This window comes from Dermacentor albipictus, chromosome 3, assembly GCF_038994185.2.
Source record: "Dermacentor albipictus isolate Rhodes 1998 colony chromosome 3, USDA_Dalb.pri_finalv2, whole genome shotgun sequence".
In the NCBI taxonomy this organism is placed as follows: domain Eukaryota; kingdom Metazoa; phylum Arthropoda; class Arachnida; order Ixodida; family Ixodidae; genus Dermacentor; species Dermacentor albipictus.
Window position 1 is genome coordinate 122,569,683 of NC_091823.1, and position 19,608 is coordinate 122,589,290.

General features: G+C 50.7%; 7 non-coding genes across 7 annotated transcripts; all 7 read left to right on the forward strand.

The window, feature by feature from the left end:
- Positions 1–1,854: 1,854 nt before the first annotated feature.
- TRNAW-CCA (transfer RNA tryptophan (anticodon CCA)) lies at positions 1,855–1,973 on the forward strand. The gene is made up of 2 exons: positions 1,855–1,892; positions 1,928–1,973. It is a non-coding gene; the product is annotated as a tRNA-Trp (tRNA).
- Positions 1,974–2,048: 75 nt separating this feature from the next.
- TRNAL-CAA (transfer RNA leucine (anticodon CAA)) lies at positions 2,049–2,167 on the forward strand. Its single transcript has 2 exons — positions 2,049–2,086; positions 2,122–2,167. It is a non-coding gene; the product is annotated as a tRNA-Leu (tRNA).
- A 4,965-nt stretch (positions 2,168–7,132) lies between these two features.
- Positions 7,133–7,251, forward strand: TRNAL-CAA (transfer RNA leucine (anticodon CAA)). The gene is made up of 2 exons: positions 7,133–7,170; positions 7,206–7,251. It is a non-coding gene; the product is annotated as a tRNA-Leu (tRNA).
- Positions 7,252–7,812: 561 nt separating this feature from the next.
- TRNAL-CAA (transfer RNA leucine (anticodon CAA)) lies at positions 7,813–7,931 on the forward strand. Its single transcript has 2 exons — positions 7,813–7,850; positions 7,886–7,931. It is a non-coding gene; the product is annotated as a tRNA-Leu (tRNA).
- A 5,780-nt stretch (positions 7,932–13,711) lies between these two features.
- Positions 13,712–13,830, forward strand: TRNAL-CAA (transfer RNA leucine (anticodon CAA)). The gene is made up of 2 exons: positions 13,712–13,749; positions 13,785–13,830. It is a non-coding gene; the product is annotated as a tRNA-Leu (tRNA).
- A 74-nt stretch (positions 13,831–13,904) lies between these two features.
- Positions 13,905–14,023, forward strand: TRNAL-CAA (transfer RNA leucine (anticodon CAA)). The gene is made up of 2 exons: positions 13,905–13,942; positions 13,978–14,023. It is a non-coding gene; the product is annotated as a tRNA-Leu (tRNA).
- A 74-nt stretch (positions 14,024–14,097) lies between these two features.
- Positions 14,098–14,216, forward strand: TRNAL-CAA (transfer RNA leucine (anticodon CAA)). The gene is made up of 2 exons: positions 14,098–14,135; positions 14,171–14,216. It is a non-coding gene; the product is annotated as a tRNA-Leu (tRNA).
- The last annotated feature ends 5,392 nt before the right edge of the window (positions 14,217–19,608 follow it).

Genomic DNA, 19,608 nt, shown 5'->3' on the forward strand with positions numbered 1-19,608 from the left:
TCTGAGTGACGCTTTACCAAATTATATTGTGTCAACACGACCAGCGAGAACAACTATCAAGGGCTTCCTGCGTGAAGTTGTATAGGCGTACCAATTCTTGTGCACGCGTTTTTCTTTAGAGTATTTAAGCAGTGTTAAGCTAAAGAAACTCTACAAAGATGTTGTCGACACATTGCTGCATACACCTATATATATAGGACGAAGTTTTGTATAGAAAATGAAGGAAATGTGTTAACAAGGGTAAAGCGGATGCCGGTGGGCTGGTCAGCCAAGTCCTTTTTCTTTCAACTTCACAGCGAAACGTTACCGGTTAAGCCATGGCTCGAACAAAAAGGCTTGTTTGTAGCATGGTCAGTAAACTGTTTAATATGCAGAAAACCAGAAACCATAGAGCACATGTTCCTGGACTGCCCAGACGCAGTATTCTTGTGGGACATTTTGCAACGAACATTAAAAAGAGCTACCGGTGACGCCGTACGGAATCCGTTTTCTCCCTACATCAAATGACGATGGAGTCCCTCATGATATGTTGATGTTATTGTGTCTACACAGTCTATGGAAAACACGAATGGCGATACGTCATGAGCATATTAATATTCAGTCTTCAAGGGAAAACTTTATTGAGAGCATGGTCCTCATGCGGGAAGTGTACAAGGCCAGAAACGAGGACAATGACTGGATTTCAGTATTAGATGAGCTGGCATCTATGAAGTGCTTTTAAATACCTCGCGTCAGCCTCGGAATGGCAGGAACCTTTAAAATTTTTTCTCGCAGTCTTTTGTTCATATTTGTATGTATTGCAAACCGGCACTAAAGAAAAAAAATTACCGACGATTACGTTACTTCCTAATGCGAAATTTGAGCGCAGCAAATAAGCTGTTTCACCTTTTCGATAGATTGAGGCAAAGAAATCGAGCAACACATGTATGCGCTATCACAGAATTTTTTTTTAATTTTTCACACGTATTCCTTTAACAAAGACTCCACTAACAGTTCTTGACAGTCATGAAGGAAGCTTTGTGGTCGGAGAAATAGACTGATATATGTTCGACTTGGTACACCAATGCTTGATTCTCAAAGACGAGATCTATACAAGTGCCTCGCGAGGTTGTCACAGCCGTGGGACGCGTTAAGAGCGAGAGGAACGGGATGTTCTCCCGCATAAGTGTTAGGAAATTGCTGTTTGTCTTTATGTCAACATTAAAGTCCCCCACTACTAACATCGGTGTGGATCGATGGACGGTTAATGCGAGTTGCAGGAAGTGCACGACGTCTTTCGTGAGTGCGGTAGGGGCGAAGTAGGCAGCTACTACCAGCAAGCCGTTGGGCAACTTTGCGGCGCACAGTTCGCCAACTTCAAAGTTCGAGCCGGCGCTTTGACAACCGGAGACTCGCAGGAAGAGGTGGGAGGGGGGGGGGTGTACACCCAGTGGCAAACGATGGGGGCAGAAGCGCGTGCAGCAAGCGGACAACACGATAAAGGGAGGAGGGAAGAGATAGCAGCGACTGAATGATGCCGCTGACGCCGATAGTGAGTCAACCCCAGCTGCGGAGTTGGTTTCAGGGACAACGCCGCCGATGCCGACACAAACAATATGATACCCTCGCTTCCGCAGCGCTAAGAACCAGGGGGGGGGGGACCCTTTCCTCCTCTTTCTGCATGGCGGCGACGGCGTTCTATGCAGTCACGTTATCTTCACTCTCTAGCGGCGTCAGCGGCATCCAGCGGTATCAGTCGGTCGCTGCTAGCGCTGGGGGGATGAAAGGGGGGCGGAGCTGGTTACGAGGCCGACGACGACGACGACGACGCGAAACCCAGGAACGGACGCCAAAGAGCTGCGCTCTAAAAGAAGAGTCAGGATGGCCGAGTGGTCTAAGGCGCCAGACTCCAGGGAAACCTTACCCAGCGATGCGGGTTACACGCGACTTCTGGTCCACGTATGTGGGCGTGGGTTCGAATCCCACTTCTGACACAATATTTCGCGTTTTTTTTATACCGCGCTGAATGCGCCGCTCTCTGCGCACGCGTCTAGCGGGTGATATACAGTGTCAGGATGGCCGAGTGGTCTAAGGCGCCAGACTCAAGGGAAACCTTGCCCAGCGTTGCGGGTTACACGAGACTTCTGGTCCACGTATGTGGCCGTGGGTTCGAATCCCACTTCTGACACATTATGTTGCGTGTTTTTATACAGCGCCTTACGCGCCGCTCATTGCGCGCTCTTCTCAAGGATCGTATGCAGTGTCAGGATGGCCATTCTGCTTCCGGCAGCCGAGCTGAGCGGTCAGCAGAATCATGGGCTCCAGTGGAGCAGCGACAGCGGCCACTTTTGGCCGCGGAAACAGGCTTACCGACGAAGACAAGGAGTACCCGTTTATTTTGCCGCAACTGCCGAAAGGACGACTAACGATCAACACCGTGTTTTTACACGGCGATGTCCGTGCGAGACCATACAAGGTTGAAGACTTCAGGGACGCCCTATTGCCGACGGGCCTGCTACCTGACGTGGTATGCATAGGGGCGTATCAAATTAACCACGTCTGGGCGGTGACTCTCAATGATGCGACTGCCACAAAACGCCTGCTGGCCATGAAGGAAATGCAAGTGAAGGGACGACGGTGTGTCATTGTTGACCCACAAGACCAGCAAGTGAAGCTTAGGCTTCACTGGCTGCTGCACGGCGTTTCTGATGAGGACATTCGGACGGCGTTCGCAGCATTCGGCAAGGTGGAAGAGGTGAGCCGAGAGCGGTGGCGTGTCCAAGGCATGGGAGACAAGACCTCTACTACCCGGACCGTGCTCCTGAAGCTGAACAGCGGCGTAAAACTGGAAGACCTGCCTCATCAGGTGCGCGTCGGCGGAGAGCTAGCATTGGTGGTCGTTCCCGGGAGGCCCATGCAGTGTCTGCGCTGCCAATGCACGGGACACGTCCGCCGAGATTGTAAAGTTCCCCGCTGTTCAAGGTGCAAGCGTTTCGGCCACGTTGATGCTGACTGCGTCAAATCGTATGCAGCCGTGACAGGACCAGCAGCGAGTGACGTTGCTGCAGAGCACGTTATGGATGTGGTCGAGACGGAGGACGCCGCCAAAGGAACCGGAGACCTGGTTCCGACAGCGACATTCAGTGGGACATCGACCGTCGGCGCAGAAGGCACGGTGGCTGAGGCTGGCGAGAAAACGAGCAAGACGGTACAGGTCCTGTCTTCAGTGGGTCATGCTATGGGGGGCGTTAACGACGAGGCACCCGATGACGACACGACAGCAATGCTGCAGGACGAGGACACCAACGACGGTGAGCAGACTGCCACTCTCGGTGCCCCAGCCAAGCGCCCCCACGACGCGACGAAGGACCGGGACGGTAGTGCAACCAGCACCAACGAGGGACCACCGCCGAAGGCGCCTCATGGGAGGCGGATGGGTTTCAAACCAAAACCTAATATTCCGCCTGGAAAAAAGCCTGTTGTCAAAGTGGGGGCGGTGACCAACGCCAGCAAGCCGGAAGGTCCCGGAGGCGGCTAGCCGAGGGCTAGTCGTGAAGGGTAAGCACCATGCTCCGGGCCTACTTTTTTTTCCTTAGTTAAGATGGCTCTCTTACCGGCACTTACTATCGCCACGTTAAACGTGAGAGGTTTGGCGGCTAGTCGTAGGCAAAGTCAGGTCCTACGGTTGGTCACTGACCAAGACATAGACGTACTAGCCGTCCAGGAGACCAAGGTTGACGGAGAGGAGGAGACCGGGAGCATGGTGCGGCGTTTCACGACTAGATATTATGCGGTCGTGAGTCACGCGGTAGGGACGTCCGCCGGTTGTGTTCTGTTTGTAAAGAAGTTGCCTGATCTTGTTGTTCAAAGTGTATTTTCATGCCAGTCTGGAAGGATTGTTTTTTGTGATTTTGTTTATCGTGAAATTGAATTTCGAGTCATGTGCATATATGCGCCGAATTCTGTAGAAGAGCGCACCTTATTTTTTGAGAACCTTTTTCAGTATATTTGCAGCGATAAGTGCATGATTTTGTTGGGGGATTTTAATTGTGTTTTGAGTGCTCGGGATAGAGCGAATAATGCCGGTATTCGTGATAGAAGCAGCAGTGTGTTGACTAAACTAATAAGTGAAAATGAACTGGACGATGTTTGCGAGTGTCTGGAGGGGGAGCGGGAAGTAATGTACACGCGATTTCAAGGTATCAGTCACGCGAGGTTAGACCGCATGTACATATCGCAAGACATGATTCCAAAGTGCCATAGTTATTCTGTGGCACCAGTATCGTTCTCAGATCACTGCTTGGTGAAATGTAACATAGGCACGGAGAAGAAGAGAGAATCTTTTAATTGGGACCTATGGAAAATGAACGCCTTACTACTAAAAGACCAACCATTTGTAGAGGCAGTACATGAGGCCGTTAGGGAGGTTTACGAGGATAATAGTCAAACAACAGCAGAGAAATGGGAAGGGTTCAAACAAAACGTAAAAATGAAAGCCTGTGAAAGATCGAGCTGCTTAAAGTTTGAGAAGGAAATGAAAGAAAAGAGCTTGCGAAAGACACTTAAGCAGCTGATAGCGCTTGAGTGCGAAGAGCCAGGGGCGTATAAACAAGATGTGCGAACCATTAAAGAAAAAATCGAGCAGCACGACAAAGAACGGTATCAAGGTGCGATTGTGCGCGCAAGAACAAATGCATTAGTAGCTGGAGAGACGCCCACTAAAAGGGCGCTAGGACTTGAAAAAGCGCAAGGTCGAAGGAATCACGTCGATAAGATTCTATGGAATGGCACAACTGCCGACGACAGTGAGAGTATAGGCCAAGCGTTTTTCGAGTATTACCAGTCCCTCTTTGCCTTTCAAGAAGCCAATGTAGACGAGTTCAAAAAGGTCTTCCTCGGTCGCATGCCGCGATTGAGCGACGACACAAAAGAACGATTAGAAGAGAAAATAACAGAAAGCGAAGTTGAAAAGGCAATTGAGGATTTGAATCAAGGCAAATCACCTGGACCTGACGGCCTGGGTGCTTGTTTGTATAAAGCTTTCAAGAAGGAACTGTCACCGTTGCTAGCACGGCTGTTTAATGATGCGTATGAGAACAAAGCGTTGCCACCTTCTTTTGGCAAAGCGCATACCATACTCCTCCCTAAGAGTGACCAAGTGGAGAAACTTAGGCTGGTGACAACTTACAGGCCGATATCTTTAACCAATGTAGATTATAAAATTTTCATGAAGGTTTTGGCAGCCAGACTTCAAAGTGTAATAAAGGAAATTGTCGCAGATCACCAAACGTGTGGGATCAAAGGAAGGTCGATTTTTTCGAATATTCACACGATGCGGTGCGTGCTCGAGTGCTGCGACGTCACCTTGGGCGGAGTCGCAGTGCTTCAGCTCGACCTCGAGAAAGCCTTTGATTGTGTCTCGCATGGTATTTTGTTTGCCATTTTAGATCACGTTAATATTGGTTCCATCATCGCTGAGGGAGTGGCGTTGGCGTATCAGAACTGCACAACACGCTTAATTGTGAATAAATCATTGGGGGCCCCCATTAACGTCATGCGTTCTGTGCGTCAGGGCTGCCCCCTCAGTCCTCTTTTGTTTGGAATTTACATAGAAACTTTGTGTTTGGCCATAATTCAAAATGATCAAATACGCGGTTATAATTTGGCAGACACAGAAGTCAAGCTCTTGGCATATGCAGACGACATCGCAGTGTGTTGTACAAGCAAACAAAGTGTAACGGAAACGATAAGCGTAGTGAAAAGTTTTTGTGGTGTGACGGGCAGTAGAGTTAACTGGGGGAAGTCCCTCGGTTTGTGGCACGGAGAGTGGTCTTCCGCCCCGGACCATTTTGCAAATGTGAACTGGATGAAAACCCCGACCAAGTATCTAGGTGTTCCCATGGACAGTTACAAAAATAGCGACGGATACTGGATGAACCAAACAAAAGAAACTAGAGAAAAAGCAGAAAGGTGGAAAGGCATCAACCTGTCCGTTTTCGCTAAGGCAACGGTGTGTAACATGTTTTTTATTACGAAGTTGTGGTATGTCATGCAGACGTTGTACTGTTCAAGGGTAAACGTGCAAAAGCTGCACAGAGTGTTCGCGGTTTTTATCTGGGGCTCTACCTGGGAAAGGTGTAGCCGAACAAATCTGTTCAGGCACGTGAAGGAAGGGGGGCTGGGCTTGGCGCATCTTTTTGTTCGACAGCTTGTCAACCGCTTTTTGTTTTGTCGCGATGTGCGCGATCCTTTTTTGCGCACCGTATGTCAGCTCAGGTTGAGCGACGCATTGCCTGCATATGTTGTCAGTACGGCAAGCATGACCGGAACACTGCGTGGTTATTTTAAGGAAGTGGCCGACAGTGTGCGTTTCCTTTCAGTTCGTTTTTCAAACGATTATCTGTGTGACGTGAAAAGGAAAACACTGTATAAAGATGTGTGCGACATTGTGTTTCCTGTGCCGTTATACAGAGCCATATACAGTGGAGGGCCAGGACAAGACGTCCTTAAACGGGTGAAACGAATGCAGGTGCCACCAGGGGTTAAAACCTTCTTTTTTAAGCTCCACACAGGAACGCTCTCTGTGAAGACTTTTGTCGAAGAACGGGGCTGTCTTGTGCCGTGGGGATCCCACTGCTTGATCTGTCAGAAGCCGGAGACCATTGATCATGTTTTCTTGCATTGCTGGGCGGCAGTTTTCTTATGGGACGTTTTAAAGCGAACGCTGAAAAAGGAGTTACCGGTGGACCCCCAAGGGATCAGGTATCTGCCTATTAAAGATGGAGACGGAGTGCCGTATGATCTTATTATGTTGTATGCCCTCCACTCTATATGGCGAGCTCGCATGGCCGGGTACCACTGCGACACCGACGCTCGGCCAGCGCGTATATATTTCAGAGAGTCCATGTCCTTATTTATTGAAACGCAGAAAATTCAAGAGTGTGCACCGGATTGGCTGTCGAGGCTCGAACCTCTGACAGTCATGAAGGAATTTTAATTTGACAACGTCAGTCCTATGCGGATAGACGGCTTTGTAGCGCTTTTTGTTTCTTGCCTTCTTTTGCTCTTGCAAGAAGCTTGCATTTGTGTCATGAGTGTGACATTCATATGTACGATGTTATATTGAAAACCGGTAATAAATAAAAAAAAAAGTGTCAGGATGGCCGAGTGGTCTAAGGCGCCAGACTCAAGGGAATCCTTGCCCAGCGATGCGGCTTGTGCGAGGCTTCTGGTCCACGTATGTGGGCGTGGGTTCGAATCCCACTTCTAACACAGTATTTTGCGTTTTTTTTATACAGCGCCTTACGCGCCGCTCATTGCGCGCTCTTCTCAAGGATCGTATGCAGTGTCAGGTCAAGCTTCACACGGGAACCTCGCCTGTTAAAACGTGGTTGCAGGAAAGAGGAATTTATGTGCCATGGGGAAGTAGATGCTTTCTGTGCAACAAAGCTGAAACGATCGAACATGTTTTCATTGATTGTAATAATGCCATATTCTTTTGGGATATATTACAGAGAACGTTAAAAATAGACCTACCCCTCAATCCACATGGCATTCGTTTTTTACTACCTGAACACGATTTTGATCAGATGGATGTCATCTTTTTACTTGGAATGCACGCAGTCTGGCGTAGTCTGTTGGCATATATACATTGTGATGTTAAAGGCCGATCTGTGTATGAATGTTTTGTGGAAATGGTTGTGAAGGTACGTGACGTGTACAAGACGGACTGTGATGAAGCTGTGGTGTCAATGCTTGACACTTTGACACATATAAAACGAGTGTGATCTAGGATCACAAACTCTTTTGAAGCTTGTAGCCAAAGAAAAAAAAGTCAGGATGGCCGAGTGGTCTAAGGCGCCACACTCAAGGGAAACCTTGCCCAGCGATGCGGGTTGTGCGAGGCTTCTGGTCCACGTATGTGGGCGTGGGTTCGAATCCCACTTCTGACACAATGTTTTGCTTTTTTTTCATACAGCGCCTTCCGCGCCGCTCATTGCGCGCTCTTCTCAAGGATCGCATGCAGTGTCAGGATCGCCATTCCACTTCCGGCCACTGTAGTGTACGGACATGGCTGTCATGAGCTCCGTCGGAGCAGCATCAGCGGCCCAGCAGGGCCGCGGTTCTAGGTTTTTGGTCAACGAGGATCATGATTATCAGGTGCTATTGCCTCAACTACCAACAGGGCGACTTGTTACGAACACTTTATTTTTGCATGCTGATATGCGTTCAAGGCCATACCGGGCTGAAAATTTCCGTGACATGCTGTCGAGCATGAAGTTGCTGTCTGACGTTGTCGCCCTAGGGGCGTATCGAATGAGTCATGTGTGGGCCGTGACTTTCAAAAGTAATGACGGAGTGAAAGAACTGCTGCGGGCAAAGGACTTGAAGGTGAAGGATAGACCATGCATCGTCGTCGACCCTGGAAATCAAGCAATGCACCTCAAGCTACACTGGATGTTACACAACGTGCCGGACGAGGACATTCGTGATGCCCTGGCGCCTTACTGCCGATTCACGGATGTGGCAAGAGAGCGGTGGCGGGTGCATGGCCTTCAGGATAAAGGTTCTTCAACGCGCCTGGTCACCCTGATGCCGAGGAAGGGCTTGGGGGCGGACGACGTGCTCATCTGTTACGGATAGCCGGTGAGGAAGCTCTCGTGGTGATTCCTGGAAGAGCACCGCTCTGCCTTCGTTGCCGTAACACAGGACACATCCGGCGCGACTGCCACGTCCCGCGCTGTGCCCGTTGTCGTCGTCACGGCCATGACGAGTCGCAGTGCGTGAGGACATACGCAAACGTGACGTGGCCGACGGCTGCAGATGAAAGCGCTGAACTTCTTATGGACGAAGTGGATGCCGAGGAAGCCTCTGCCGGGAGCGCCAACGAGGCGAAGGTCACAGCGACACAACCACCGAAACCGCAGGGGCAAACGACTGCCGGAGCGGTAGGTGTGCCAGGAACGCCTACGCGACCGGTGAGCAAGGGCTCTGCCGTCGACGTTCATAAGCAAGACATCGCGGCCAAAGAAACGCCTGCCGTCTGGACTATGGCATCATCTGACAACGAAGCGATGGACGTTACCAATGCTGTTGTGGCAGTCGGGAAGCGAACACACGAAGAATCAACAAGCGACGGCGGGAAAACTGGCAAACCGAACAGTGAGGAACCGCCGCCAAAGTCGGTGGTAACGCGCCAGCCGTCATTACGGCCGACGCCGAATATCCCGCCGGACAAAAGACCGGCGGCGCCGACGCCAAAGTAGCCGTAGGCACTTGTGCCTGCAAAGGCACTCAGACGCGAGCTTGCGAGAGCCCAACGCTCCCGAAGGGTCGGGGAGGTCAGCTGCTGCTCAAGCAAGGTATTTTGTGGACTGCACTTCAATGTGTCGCGAAACAGCTGCTCTGTCCGTCATCACTTGTAAACGTAACTTAAGTATACCTAGAAGTGCAACGTGTGATTATATACGTTTAATGCGAAGCATATTACTAGAGCTCCACCCAGCTCCTCAGGCGCGGCGGTGTCGCCTTCAATACCACGTGACCCCGTGACGTCACGACAGAGGAGAAACGGGGCTACAACTTGCGGCGTCGCCTTCAAGGCTGACCACGTGACACCGTGACGTCACGACAGAGGAGAAACGGGGCTCCAACTCGCGCCGTCGCTCGCAGCGTCTATAGACAAGAACGGCACCGAGAGCGGCGCTGCTGCGCCGGCGTTGAGAGCGCTGCATGCGGAGCAAAATTCTATTAGCGGTGGTGCCCCTCTCCCATCTCTCGTTCGCGCCGCCTTGATTGCCTCCTGCACTGCGCGTGTTTGGGCACGTTTCGCGCCGCGCGCGGTGTGTGCGCGTGGACATTTCCTTCGAAGGGCGGTGTACAGTCTCTCTCACATTTAGGGGAAAACTCGAAGCGCAGCAGCTCGCGCAGATGCTCGAGGGACGGGATCTTGAACGGCGTCGTCTGCTACGGCGGCGCACGCTGGCCGCATTGTCGAGAAACGTTCTACTGTCAGGTGCAGGGCGCTGATCACATCGTTACTGCGTGAAAGGAGCCGGTATTCTTTGCTAAGCGTTGCGCGACGCCCACTGATACGCCTCGAATGTAAGTTCATCGCTGCATGGCAGTCATAGACGACGTACTGATTCCATACATTCTTGACGGCCCGTTTCTGGAAGGCGACTATATATTCTAACGCGATAGGACGCCGATCCACACTGCTCGTGCTGTGCAAGAACTGCTAGAAGAGCGCGCAGTCACTCTCTTGGAGCGGCCGCCTCAATCCCCGGGCGCCAACATCATTTAAAATGTCTGGGGCTCGTTGAAAGTATCGCTGGCGCAACATCCCCTCTATCAGTCGCCCGAGGATAGGCTTCGATCCACCATCGTCAGTGACTGAGACGTGCAGCGAATGAACACATCCCTGATCAAGTCATTCTACACTTCACTGCCTTCCAGGATGAGCGCTGTCATCGCTGCCGCTGGGGACATGACGAGATACTAACTGAAGTTCCGAGCGTGACGTGTCCAATTCCCCACCGGCGGGCAGGGTCTGTCTGGTGTAGCGAATGATTATCGAGAAAAATCACTTCCACCTCATTGTCTGAACCTAAAACGTTCATTTAATCATGTCCGTTTTTTTTCATCGTGTTCGACTCCCATTGTTGAGTGCTTTGTTTTCCTTTCGAGTCAAACAAAGACTGAGAACGTTGCGCGCACATCTTGGTGCCTTTTGTCGCTGCTCATTACGGTAGCACACACAGTGAAGAAATATACGTGCACACGCTCAGTACTCCGGCCTTTCGAAAGAACAAATGAACCATGTTGTCAAAAAAAGTTTGTGGAACTCCATTATCGCCAATGAAGGATCAGAGTGTGGCGACGCACAACGTTTAGTAAAGAATATCAGCTCAGTTCCCGCAGTACCGATGAAATCGATGCACTGCCCCTGACAGTACCACGCTTCCCGAAAATGCGGCCAGCGCGCGCCGCCGTAGCAGACGACGCAGATCACGACACTGCCCCTCAAGCGTGTGCGCCTGCTCGAGCTGCTGCTGCCGCACGACTCCATTGCTTGCCGCATCGCGACGCAATACGTTCCGAGTTTTCCCCTTAGTGTGAAACAAACTGCACACGCTATATTTGCCTTTAAGAAGATCGGTACGCTTGACGATTATTTTGATGGCTGCAATGCGGCGAAAGGGCAGCGTCTGCTTAACCATGTAAGTGACGCTGAGCAGGTAATTGGAAACGACATCGTATGTGCCGCCGGAAAAATCGTCAGCACATACGATGCGGCACATACATACGGCACCTACGAGCTAAAGTCATTTTTGCAGTTTCTCACATTATGTTTGCTACAAATCCGTGTTGTACCTGATGGCGACAACGGATTTCTATCGACACTGTGCGGAAATAAACAAGATATATCGCTGCATAGCACAAGTACGACATGCGCACACAACTTTAACTAGTACGTCTCCTACAATATGGAATAGAGGCAGCAATGTAGACAGCTTGGCCATTTTTTAACAGTACTCAAGAGACGGAAGTTGAAAGTATTATTAATCATTCCTGCTTCAGCAATGCCGGCGCGACCAAGACGCGGGTGTGTATCGTCCAGTAACCCGATCGATCGGTGCAGTGGTGAAGCGAGAATGAACTCCGGTCATGTTCAATGCATCATGCACATATTCAATTTCTCGGCACGCGTGAACTTTGGCCACTGCTAGCGCATACAACAGACGTGGTTTCCATTCTTGGGCAGCGCACACACAAACGAAACACGAGAAAGAAGACAGGACAAGCGCTCGTTGAACTTAAAGTTTTTATAGGAATAAAAGGATTATTTACCGAGTAATTATTAATTTCACGTGGGTTACATATAGAAACCGTCATACACTCAGGAGGGATCAATGAACGAGCTCGCTTCGTTTGCCAGATGTTTACTTCGCTCGGCGCACCGCAGTAATCCAGGTCTGTCGTCTGCTTCTTTCGTACCATTTTCTTGTGAATCGGCAGAATTTCACTGGTGGCATCAACCTTTTCATGTTTACATTGCTGTCGTGACAGTTAACAACACAATAATAATTTCCCGTCATCCGAAGAGGTGCCGTCGCAAACAAGAGACGTTTCGCGCGCAGCGCGAACTGAACGCGGGCGCGACCGCGAAGGGAAGCGGCGACGGAAACCACCGTTGGAGATGAAATCGTGCCGCCAGGGGAGAAACGAGCGCTGGCGTCTAGGATGAAATAAAGGATGAAACTTGGCGTGCGGTCGTCTTAGCAGCTACGCTTGCCTCTGCTAGACACTCACGAGGTGAGATGCCTCCTGGAGACAGAGCTGCTCGTTGGAATGAGAAGCGAAGGTTGCGGCGTGCTACAGAGATTGTTTCTAGGTGGTTTTGCTATGGCGCAGTGACTACGCGCCCCGCATCGGACGCGGTGAGCGTCGAGCAACGCAGCGTTCGGCGCGACAACGAAATGTGCGCCTGAGCAAGCGCCGCACGCCTGAGCCGACGCCGACGACTCCGGCTTTTCTGCGACACGAGCTCCTTAACGCTGTCGCGTTAAAATAAAGGCTAGTATGCTTCGCATCCTGGGCTTAACCTTAGCTAAGCCACAGCCAGTTTTTTTTTTATGCCTACCTTTCCCGCTTATTAACAATGAATTTGAAGAGGGGAATACGAGTTGCTACTATTAGTGTACGCGGCCTCGCTTCAAGACGGAGGCAGAACCAGCTCAGCCGACTATGCGTTGAAAATGAACTCGATATTATAGCTATACAAGAGACGAAAGTTGAAAGCGAGGAGCAAACAAACAAAATGGTAACACCTTTCAGAACATATAACATATGCAGGGTTCTCCCTCTAACCCTAACGAGGGCGCACACGAGGCCGCGCGAGGACTCACTGACCGCGCCGCCTCAGCAGTCCCTCAGCCCCGCGGGGAACCCCTGCTTACGTTTAATGAGATCACCACGCACTACTATCTGTCAAGACGGGTCTTCCCCCTCCCGCACCTCGCCTTATGTAGGGCGCGGGCGGTTACCCTTCGACTTTTACAAGCCCGTGCGTACCCTAACCTCGCGGTTTTTCATGCAATATACCCCGAAAGATACCCCAGTGCGGACTGCCCTGCCTGTGGACTAAGGACAACATTGGACCATGTGTTGTGAGGGTGTGAAGCCATCGGCTCCTCCTTCAGCGAGGATAGGTGGGCTGCGCTCTTGGGCAGCCCCGAACTCAACGACCAAACCCTGGCCGTCCAGAGTGCCCGCGATCGGGCCGTCAAGCTCGGCTTGGCGGTCCCTACGTGGGATTAGCCGGGTGGCGCGGGGTCTCCCCTGCGTCTTCTCTGGACCAAAATAAAGTTACTTCACTCACTCACTCACATGTCACGCTGTTGGCACGTCTGGTGGATGCGCTGTCTTGGTTCGAAGGGGTATTGGTATAAATGAAGATATGGTTATACTGTGAGCGAAAGTTGGCGTTTTATTGTTCTTGATTTTTCTTTTAATGGATCACAATGGAGGATTATATGTGTGTATGCGCCAAATGATATCAATGAAAGATGTCGTTTTTTCTCGAATCTAGAAGACTATACCTTCGTTGTGACAAGTACATCATCTTTCTTGGTGACTTGGTTCGAATCCCACTTCTGACACAATATTTTGCGATTTTTTTGTACCACGCGCCGCTCACTGCGAGCGCGTCTGACGGGCGGTATACAGTGTCAGGATGGCCCAGTGGTCTAAGGCGCCAGACTCAACGGAAACCTTGCCCAGCGATGCGGGTTACACGAGACTTCTGGTCCACGTATGTGGGCGTGGGTTCGAATCCCACTTCTGACACAATATGTTGCGTTTTTATATACCGCGCTGTATGCGCCGCTCTCTGCGCACGCGTCTAGCGTGTGATATACAGTGTCAGGATGGCCGAGTGGTCTAAGGCGCCAGACTCAAGGGATACCTTGCCCAGCGATGCGGGTTACACGAGACTTCTGGTCCACGTATGTGGGCGTGGGTTCGAATCCCACTTCTGACACAATATGTTGCGTTTTTATATACCGCGCTGTATGCGCCGCTCTCTGCGCACGCGTCTAGCGTGTGATATACAGTGTCAGGATGGCCGAGTCGTCTAAGGCGCCAGACTCAAGGGATACCTTGCCCAGCGATGCGGGTTACACGAGACTTCTGGTCCACGTATGTGGGCGTGGGTTCGAATCCCACTTCTGACACAATATTATGCGATTTTTTTTTATACCACGCGCCGCTCACTGCGAGCGCGTCTGACGGGCGATATACAGTGTCAGGATGGCCGAGTGGTCGCATTCTGCATCCGGCAGCCGAGCTGTTCGGATCGTAGGGTCATGGCCTCTTCCGAGGCAGCGACAGCAGCCACTTTTGGTCGCGGAAACAGGATCACCGACGACGATAAGGATTATCCCTTTATTTTGCCTCTGCTGCTGAAAGGACGAGATGCATTTAACACCGTGTTTTTACACGGTGATGTACGCGCCAGACCTTACAAGGTCGAAGATTTTAGAGACGCCCTACTGCCGACGGGACTGCTGCCGGACGTGGTATGCATAGGGGCTTACCAGATAAACCACGTCTGGGCCGTGACCCTGTCCGACGCCACTGCGACGAAGCGCCTCATGGCCCTTAAAGAACTGCAAGTGAAGGGAAGACGGTGCGTCATCGTGGACCCGCAAGACCAGCAGGTGAAGCTTAGGCTTCACTGGCTGCTCTATGGCGTTGCAGACGAGGACATACGGACGGCGTTCATGGCTTTCGGCAAGGTGGAGGAGTTAAGCCGGGAAAAGTGGCGCGTCCATGGTCTGGGCGACAAGACGTCGACAACCAGGACTGTGCTTCTAAAGCTGAAAAGCGGCGTGAAAATGGAAGACCTTCCTCATCAGGTCCGCGTCGGCGGAGAGCTGGCCTTGGTGGTCGTCCCTGGTCGACCCATGCAGTGCCTGCGCTGCCAAGGCACGGGGCACGTCCGCCGGGAATGTAAAATTCCGCGCTGTTCTCGCTGCAGACGGTTCGGTCATGTTGACGCCGACTGCGTCAAATCCTACGCCGCCGTGACAGGCCCAGCAGTGAACGACGTGGCCGCAGAGCACGTCATGGACGTGGTCGAGACGGAGGACGCCGCTACAGGCATCGGAGACCTGGTACCGACAGCGGCAGCCAGCGAGATGTCGACCGTCGGCGCAGAAGGCACGGTTGCTCAAGCTACCGGGAAGCGGAGTGGGAAGGCGCAGGGCGCGACTGCTGTGGGCCCCGCGACGGGAGCCATTAGTGAAGACCCGCCCGACAATGGTATGACGACAATGCAGCAGGACGAGGCCGTGAAAGACGGCGACCGGACTGAGACTCTTGGCGGCCCGGTCAAACGCCCCCACGACCAGACCAAGGACCAGGGCGAGGGTGCGACCAGCACCACCGAGGGACCACCGACAAAGACGCCCCAGGGGAGGCGGATGGGCTTCAAACCAAAGCCGAATGTGCCGCCTGAAAGAAAGCCTGTGATCAAAGTGTCGACGACAAACAATGCCGGGAAGCCGGATGGCCCCGGAGGCGGCTAGCCAAGGGCTGGTCGTGAAGGGTAAGCACCATGCTCCGGGCCTACTTTTCTCGCTAGATTAAGATGGCAGAAATACCGACTCTTAGTATTGCCACACTAAATGTGCGAGGGTTGGCGGCTAGTCGTAGGCAATGTCAGGTCCTACGGTTGGTAACGGACCATGACATAGACGTACTAGCCGTCCAGGAAACCAAGGTTGACGGAGAGGAGGAGACCGGGAGCATGGTGCGACGATTCACGACTAGGTATTTTGTGGTGGTCAGTCATGCGGTAGGCACCTCAGGGGGGTGCATTCTTTTGGTGAAGAAGCTGCCGGGTTTACATATTCAAAGTGTGTGGTCCTGTCTGGCTGGAAGGATTGTTTTATGTGACTTTACGATCTCTGACTTTGAGTTTCGCGTCATATGCGTTTATGCGCCGAATTCTGTAGACGAGCGTGTCCTCTTTTTTTCGAACCTCTCACAATATGGTCGCTGTATTAAGCGCGTTGTGTTATTAGGGGACTTCAATTGTGTGTTGAGTGCTAGAGACCGAGCCAACAATGCCGGCGTGCGGGATAGAAGTAGTGACGTTTTGTCAAAATTAATTAATGAAAATGAACTTGATGTTTTTCAATGTCTGGAAGGGGGGCGTCAAGTGACATTTACGCGTTTTCAAGGCAGTAGTCATGCGCGACTGGATCGTATGTACATTTCGTTGAACACAATTCCAAGATGCCACGGTTATTGCGTTGTACCCGTGTCATTTTCGGATCACTGCCTGGTAAAATGTAACATAGGTATAAGGAAAAGGGAACATGCTTTCAATTGGCATCTATGGAAACTCAATGACTTGTTATTAAACGATGCATCTTTTGTAAAGGCAGTACGGGATGCGGTTAATAAAATACGCGAAGATGCGGCTGATACAATAGCAGAAAAGTGGGGAATGTTTTAAACAAAAAGTTAAAATGGAAGCCTTAGAAAGGTCAAGCTGCCTCAAATTTGAGAGGGAATCTAAAGAAAAGGGTTTGCGAACACTACTTCAGCAGCTGATAACGCGTGAGTGCAGAGAGCCTGGTCTGTACAAAGACGATGTGCGGAGCGTCAAGGAAAAGCTGGAACAGTTTGACAAGGAACGCTATCAAGGTGCCATAGTGCGAGCACGAGCAGATGCACTACCGGCAGGGGAGACGCCCACCAGAAGGGCGCTTGGTTTAGAGAAGGCACACGGACGACGAAACCATGTCGATCACCTTTTAATGAATGGAACTGTTGTTGACGACAACGAGATCATAGCACAGGCCTTCTTCCAGTACTATCAGTCGCTCTTTGCATTTCAGGAATCGAATGTAGAGGGTTTCAAAGCAGACTTTCTGCACCGCATGCCGCGTTTGAGTGATGAAGCTAAGGAGCGATTAGAAGGGAAAATAACGGAGAGGGAAGTCGAAAAGGCAGTCGACGATTTAAACTTGGGCAAGTCACCGGGACCAGATGGACTCAGCGCCGCCCTATATAAGACATTGAAAAGAGAACTGGCCCCTTTATTAGTAGAAGTATTTAATGAAGCGTACGAGCAGAAATCATTGCCACCTTCTTTTGGGAAAGCGCACACCATTCTAATTCCGAAGAACGATAAATTAGATAAACTGAGATTCGTATCATCCTATAGGCCCATATCACTAACAAATGTGGATTACAAGATATTTATTCAGATTTTAGCGACCAGACTTCAAAGCGTCATAAAGGAAATCGTTGCAGACCATCAAACTTGTGGAATCAAAGGGCGAACAATTTTTTCTAACATCCATAAGATGCGGTGTGTGCTCGAGTGCTGTGACGTCACCGGTGGTGGCATTGCAGTTCTTCAGCTTGATCTTGAGAAAGCGTTCGATTGCGTCGCTCACGTTATTTTGTTCTCCATATTGGATCATGTTAATGTAGGTACCATCATTACTGAGGGTGTGGCCTTGGCGTACCAGAACTGCACTACAAGGTTAATTGTTAATAGGGACCTTTAGCGCGTCCGGTATCCGGGAAAGCGCGGGCGGTTTTCCGGTTTAGCGGGGGCGTAAAGGTGAGCGGCCCGATCGGTGGCGCCAGCTGGTGGCGCAAAGCTCAACCACACAACCACGGAGCTAATTACTGTATTCTGCTTAGCTGCTGGGGTAAATATTCGACAGTGGCGTAATCGTGTTCACAATTACGCCGCTGCCAAAAATTTGCATGAGTGGCGAAGCAGGATGTGGTGAGTTACTGCAGTTTTAGCTATGCGTTTGTCTGGTTGAGCTCTACAACACCAGGCGGCTTCACCGCTCACGTTTACGCCCCGACCATCCGGTAACCCGCCCAAACCGCTCCCGTTTACCGGATTAGCATACAAGCTAAACGTCTCTAATAAGTCTCGGGGGGGGGGGGGGGGGGGCATTAAAATCATGCGGTCAGTGCGCCAAGGCTGTCCCCTCAGTCCTCTGTTATTTGCTATATACATAGAAGCAATGTGTGTTGCCATTACCCCAAATAACAATACACGTGGTTTTAGATTAGCAGAATCCGAAGCGAAGCTCTAGCTTATGCTGATGACGTTGCAGTGTGTTGCACAGACGAACCAAGTGTGACTGAAACAATTGCTGTAGTAAAACATTTCTGTGACGTCACGGGCAGCAAAGTCAATTGGGGCAAATCCCTCGGGCTGTGGCACGGGGAGTGGTTTTCGGCACCGGAATACTTCGCCAATGTCAACTGGGTGAAAACTCCGACGAAGTATCTGGGTGTTCCCCTCGACAGGTACAAGAACAGCGATGAGTACTGGAGGAACCAAACTAATGAAACGAAAGAAAAAGCGGACAGATGGACAAGCACTAACAGTCTATTTTTCCAAGGGCAACAATTTGTAATATGTTTTTTATAGCGAAGTTATATTATGTTATGCAATTGTTGCATTGTTCCAGGGCAAATGTGCAAAGGCTGCACAGAGTTTTTGCGGTCTTCATCTGGGGATCAGCATGGGAGAGGGCTAGCCGAACCAATTTGTTTAGAAGACTGAAGGAAGGGGGTGTTGGCTTGGCACATCTTTTTGTTCGTCAACTTGTCAACCGCTTTTTCTTTTTTCGAGATGTGCGCGATCCTTTTCTGCGCACCGTATGTCAATTCGGGTTGAGCGACGCGTTGCCGGTGTATATGTTGTTAGTACGGCAAGCATGACCGGAAAACTTCGAGGTTATCTTAAAGAAGTGGTCGACAGCGTGCGTTTCCTGTCAGTTCGTTTTTCAAATGATTATCTGTGTGAAGTGAAAAGGAAAAAACTGTATAATGATGTGTGCGACATTGTGTTCCCAGTGCCCTTATACAGAGCCATATACAGTGGAGGGCCAGGACAAGACGTCCTTAAACGGGTGAAACGCATGCAGGTGCCACCAGGGGTTAAAACCTTCTTTTTTAAGCTCCACACTGGAACACTTTCCGTGAAGACGTTTATGGAAGAGCGCGGCTGTCTTGTGCCGTGGGGATCACACTGCTTGATCTGCAAGAAGCCCGAAACCATCGATCACGTGTTCTTGCACTGCTGGGCGGCTGTGTTCTTTTGGGACGTCTTGAAGCGAACACTGTAGAAAGAATTACCTGTAAACCCCCAAGGGATACGGTATCTGCCAATTAAGGATGAAGAGGGAGTTCCATACGACTTTATTATGTTGAATGCACTCCACTGTATATGGCGGGCTCGCATGGCAGGGTACCATTGCGATGCCGACGCCCGCCCGGTTCACATATATTTTAGAGAATGTATGTCGCGGTACGTTGAGATACAGAAATTGCAAGAATGTGCACCGGATTGGCTGTCGAGGCTAGAAGCTCTGACAGCCATGAAGGAATTTTAATTGGACGACGCCGGTCCCATACGGACAGTCGGCATTATCGTAATTTTTTTTCTTTTTCTTTTTTTTCTTCCCCGCAAGCTTGTATTCCTGACGTGTGTAGTATTTGTATATTCAGTGTTATGTCGAAAACCGGCATTAAACTTAAAAAAAAGGATGGCCGAGTGGTCTAAGGCGCCAGACT